This window comes from Rhinopithecus bieti, unplaced genomic scaffold (genome assembly GCF_001698545.2).
Source record: "Rhinopithecus bieti isolate Rb0 unplaced genomic scaffold, ASM169854v2 scaffold_1017, whole genome shotgun sequence".
In the NCBI taxonomy this organism is placed as follows: domain Eukaryota; kingdom Metazoa; phylum Chordata; class Mammalia; order Primates; family Cercopithecidae; genus Rhinopithecus; species Rhinopithecus bieti.
The window spans coordinates 8,862,160-8,867,125 of NW_016803657.1; the positions used below are offsets into that span (position 1 = coordinate 8,862,160).

At 53.3% G+C, this 4,966-nt stretch overlaps 1 long non-coding RNA gene across 1 annotated transcript; it reads right to left on the reverse strand.

Moving 5' to 3' along the window:
- Positions 1-333: 333 nt before the first annotated feature.
- Positions 334-4,683, reverse strand: LOC108542532 (uncharacterized). The gene is made up of 3 exons (XR_001889304.1): positions 4,597-4,683; positions 3,331-3,511; positions 334-1,739 (listed from the first exon to the last, which is right to left on the reverse strand). It is a non-coding gene; the product is annotated as an uncharacterized LOC108542532 (long non-coding RNA).
- Positions 4,684-4,966: the final 283 nt, after the last annotated feature.

Genomic DNA, 4,966 nt, shown 5'->3' on the forward strand with positions numbered 1-4,966 from the left:
TGTGTCTAGTTCATGGATTCTCCTCCTTGTTTGTTTTAATATTAACCTGGAAAATGTGTCTTTAATATTCTATTTTCATTTATTGGTGGCTTGGTATTCCTTTTAGCATTCAATGTCTTTGTGAGTTAATTTCCCCCACATTGCTTATTTTAAGAAAAAAATTCCAAAGTGTCATTTTTGATACGGACTTTGTTTGAAATGACTGGGTATGTATTATGCTGCATTAAATGGGCTAAGATCGCAATGTGATTACAAGAAAATCCTTGAAGCTAATGTGAATATTTCATCTTCCACCAAGAGACAAACTCCTTTATTTTCAACTAAAGCGTTTTTGTTCAACAGAGGAACGTTTTTACTAGTCTTACTAGAGTGACGTACAAATGAAAACGGTGCGAATGGCAGAAAGCATTCGCATTATTGGCTTCTCACTGTGTGCTTGTCATTGGAGCCAAGCAGTCACAGGCTCCATCGGTCCCATTAATTCTCCTGACTCATGAGCTGTGTGGCACAGGTCCCTTCTATGAATGGGGGTCTGAGGCTCAGAGTGGAATGAAGGTAAGAATTGAACCTGGGTCATTGAATTGCACAAAATACACAGGCACCCCCTCCTCTTTGTCTCTCCAGATCGCAGTTCATGCCCAGCCTCCTCACTTGTCCCCCCGTCCAGCTCTGCTCTCTTCACATCTTTTTACTCCACACCTGGTTTTCTCCTTCCCAATTTATCTTTTCTCTCCGTCACTCCCCAGGGCCCAATGACAACAAGTCAGCGTAGAGCCACATGTGCTCACATAACAGGTGCCGGCCGCTTCACACAGGCTTTTCCAACAAAAGCCTTTCTAAGCACAACATGCAAGAGCATAACACCACATTCCGAACGTCAGACACCAGGGCTGGCCACCAGCAGAGAGTCCAACCACAAATAAACAAATTTCACAGCAGAAAATGGAGGGTCCTTTGAATGGGGGCTGGAGAGATGTGAGAAGGAAGCAGGAGTTGGTCAGTGACCTTTGTCCCCTACCCTGTGCCCTGACTCCTCAGATAGGTAAGTATGGGGTGGGGTCCTTGCCCTAGGGGAACTCATGCGTAGAAGGTGTGCGAGAAAACACACAAGACAAACACACTGATGAGTTCAAGTCAACACAGAACCACAAAGAAAGTAAAGAAGAGGCTCAGAGCACGTTCCCAAAGCCTCCTGGTCTGTTTTTTAAAATGCTTTAAACTTCAAGTTTGTAATCGTTGTGTTCTAAGCCTCGTGCCTGTGGCTGTGACCTTATTTGGAAGTAGGCTTTTTGCAGATGTCATCAAGGGAAGTAAGGCCACAGGGTGGGCCCAGCATTGGAAGCTGGGCCTAGTGGGAGGCGACTGGTTCACAGGGCAGTTTCCCGCCAATGGTTTAGCACCATCCCTCTTGGTACTGTCCTCGTGACAGTGAGTGGGTTCTCACGAGATGTGGTTGTTAAAAGTGTGTGGCACCTTCCCTCCCACCCTCTCTCTTCCTCTTGCTCCCGCCATGTGACCCGCCTGCTCCCCCTTCACCTTCTGCCGGGAGGAAGCTTCCCAAGGCCTCCTCAGAGCGGAAGCTGCTATGCTTCCTATACAGCCAGCAGACCCATGAGCCAATTAACCTCTTTGCTTTGTCAGTTACCCCGTCTCAGGTGTTCCTTCACAGCCCTGAGAGAACAGACGAATCCAGCAGCCACAAAGACGGCTCAGCATTGGGCTCTTCTCATCACCAGCTTCTAAAATAGAGAAAACAGAGAGAGTGTGGTGTGACACCACATGGCACTCAAGTCCTTTCCACGCTGGGATGCGTGGTGGCCACAGGGCTGCAGGTCCAGCCTGCTCCCTCTCCCTCCCTGATGCCACCAGCCCGGCGCCCTCTGCGAGCCAACTGAGCCTTCCTGGGCACCTCCTCAGCCCTCTTCTGTCCCGTCCACCCACCAGGAGGGTGCCCTCAGACCCCCGGACTTCTAAAGTTTCCTCATGCCAGCCACCAGGGCTTTAGGTATTGATTTCACCATCTCCTTGAGCTTTGGACAGAGCAGGGTGTGGTTTTCCACTCCCTTCTTCTTCTTCAATCACCCCCACATCCCCGTCCTGTTTTAGCATCAAGCCCCTTTGCCATGCTGAGGACGAGCTTTGTGGTGAGATCCTTGCTGGGCATCGGCCTCTGCGGGAAGAGGCCTTGGGTCAGAGCTCTCCCACCGCCACGGCCCTGGCCTCCCCGAGTAGCATCTCTGGTGGGTCTCACCCATTCACGCAGCATACAGACGCTCATACCAGCTTTACTTCTGACTCTACAGGATGCAGTCTGGGATAACAGGCCCACATGCAGACTCTGTAGAGGCAGGTGCCTCCCTGCATCGCCAGGTAGATGCTGATGTCAGCCGAGCCCCACGCTCTGCACACCCAGCTGTGTGCTCCAAGCAGAGCCGTCAGGAATGAATGAGAGCTCCGTGCACTCACAGCTCTCTGGGCGCAGGGAGCAGGGAACCCAATGCCCCTGCCCAAGATCCAGGGGTGGCAGTGCCAATGGCTGAAGGGAAATGGCCCCATGGTGCCTCTCCTGAGACTGAGTTTCTCTTGGTCTTTACCCACTCTGCTCTGTAACCCAACACCAACTGTATGAAAGGGTAGCCTTGCTGCTTGTTTTCCACCTGAAGTGCGCTGGGAAATATTCTGAATGCTGGAATTTGGAAAAAAACAATTTTGTTTGAAAATAGCACTCCCACCCTGGGGGAACTTCCTCAGGTCTGACAGCCTTACATCACTCCCTTCTAAGCCCTGGATGCCTTCACTGAGGGCTTGCTACTCACTCACACTGGGCTTAGCACTTCTCTTGCTTGATCTTATTTATATTAGCACTCTATCAGACTTTCAATACCATCACCGAACAGAGGAAACAACATTCGGGAGAATGAAGTCAAAGGCCGACGGTTGAATGACAAGGCACTTGCAGGACGGAGGTTTGGGCTCAGACACAGGGCAGTGGACACGGCTGGGGGCCACGCCACATCCCAGCACACACACTGCACCATGTCTGCACACAGCTCACGGCTGACCCCGCCGAAGACAACTGCCCACCCTCCAGGAATAAGATGTTTTCTTCTCCCACCGTTGCGAGCTGGGATGGAGCAGAGCCAGCCCTCCTACTCTGAGGGCATGTGAGGAAGGGCTTTTAATCCTAGTGGCTTTGTCATTTAGCTGCTTGGTAAAGAAGTGTCCCAGGTGCGAGAGGAAGAGAGGATGAGTGAGTCAGTGCCCTGTGCACACGATGCCTGGGAAGCGGCTGCATGGGAGTCTGGGGGAGGGCGTCCTCAGCCCACATACCTTGCCGCCCCTCCAGGTGTCCCGCAGACGCTCTCTTTAATGTGCTTTCTGTGCTCCCAGGCGGGGTTCCTCACCATCTGTAGGAGGCTTCAGATCCCGAGAGCTCTAACTCCAAACATCTGTCGCTGTTTGTCCTGCTGCTCTGTAGCTCAGGCTAAACGGTCTCTATGAGCCCAAATTCCTGTGATGCAAATACCAAACCTGTCTGAGAAAACACGTTCGACCTGCGTTGAAACTTTCGCAGTTAGATAGAGATCTTGTCCTTCAGGAATTTGGGAACCTGACATTTCTCATTGCCCATGTTTTCTTCACACGGGTACTGCCCCTGCACAGGCAGGGCCGGGGTTCTGGGCTGTGAGGGGGCATCTGTGCAGCAGCCTGGCATTCTGGGACTTTGGGGTGAGGAGGGCCAAGGAAGAGTCAGGATGATGCTAAGAATGGGGAGACAGGGGGCAAATTCAAGGATGGTTTCCAGACCCCTCCCCAGGCAGTGGGCTTGGCAGCGAGGCGGGAGTTGAAAGTCCTTCTGAAGTGGGAGGGGTGCCTAGCCCTGGCACCCATGCTGCCCTCCCATGCCCCTAACGCTGGCACTCATGTGGCCCTTGATGCCCCTAACACTGGCACCCATGCGGCCCTCAACACCCCTAGTGCTGGCACCCACTAGGCCGTCTCACACCCCTAGCGCTGGCGCCCACGCGGCCCTCCTACACCATGAGCTTAAATCCTGCCCTCATCAATGGGTGACCTAGGAGCCACGGCTCCGAACCCTGGAGTCCACACTCCTGCTTCCACCGAGCCCTAGACACAAGTTCTTTTGGCATTTTCCCTGCGTCCAAGACCCCTCTGCACCATTCTTGTGACAAATGAGCCTCCCCTTAACTCAGCCCCAGCCACTGGGAGGCCAGAGGATGCCCTGGGCCCTGCTGAAGGGAGCATCTGAGGGCTTTTCCTGTACCTCGGACATTTCTCTGGCTTTTCTCGTTAATAAGCCCCAACACTACTCCATTCCAGCCTTTTTTCCTAAGCGTCTCCTGAGAGAAGATCTAGGAGTGTGCGTTTGACATTTCGAGGATGGAGCAGACACAGCAAAACCCCTGGGGAGAGTTCTGCACAAAGCCCTCCCCCCACCTTGGCCCCACCCTCTCCCACCTTGGCCCCACCCTCTCCCACCTTGGCCCCAACCTCTCCTGAATCCATAAGATGGCGCTTTGCCCCAGGCCTGGTCTCAGTGCATCCCAGTTGCGTGAGCAAAAGCACCACACTCACAGTTCTGGAGGCTGGGAGGCCAAGGCGAAGGCAGGTTACGCATCTGGGGAGAACAGCTCCTGGCTCACAGAGGGCGCCTTCTCCCTGTGCCCTCACCTGGCGGGAGGGGTGAAGGAGTCTCAGGGGCCTCTTTTATAAGGGAGGGCACCCATCTCCTTCACAAGGGCTCCACCCTCATGACTTTGCCACCTCCCAACGGTGATTAGTCACCTCCTAAACCACCACTGTGGGATGAAGGTTCTGCCTATGAACATTGGGGACGAAAGCATTCAGGCCGTGACAGACCCAGGGTGGTCAATGGATAAGAGCCCTGCAGACACCTTCGTCTCAGACTTCCAGCTTCCAGAGCTGGGGGAGGATACATTTCTGT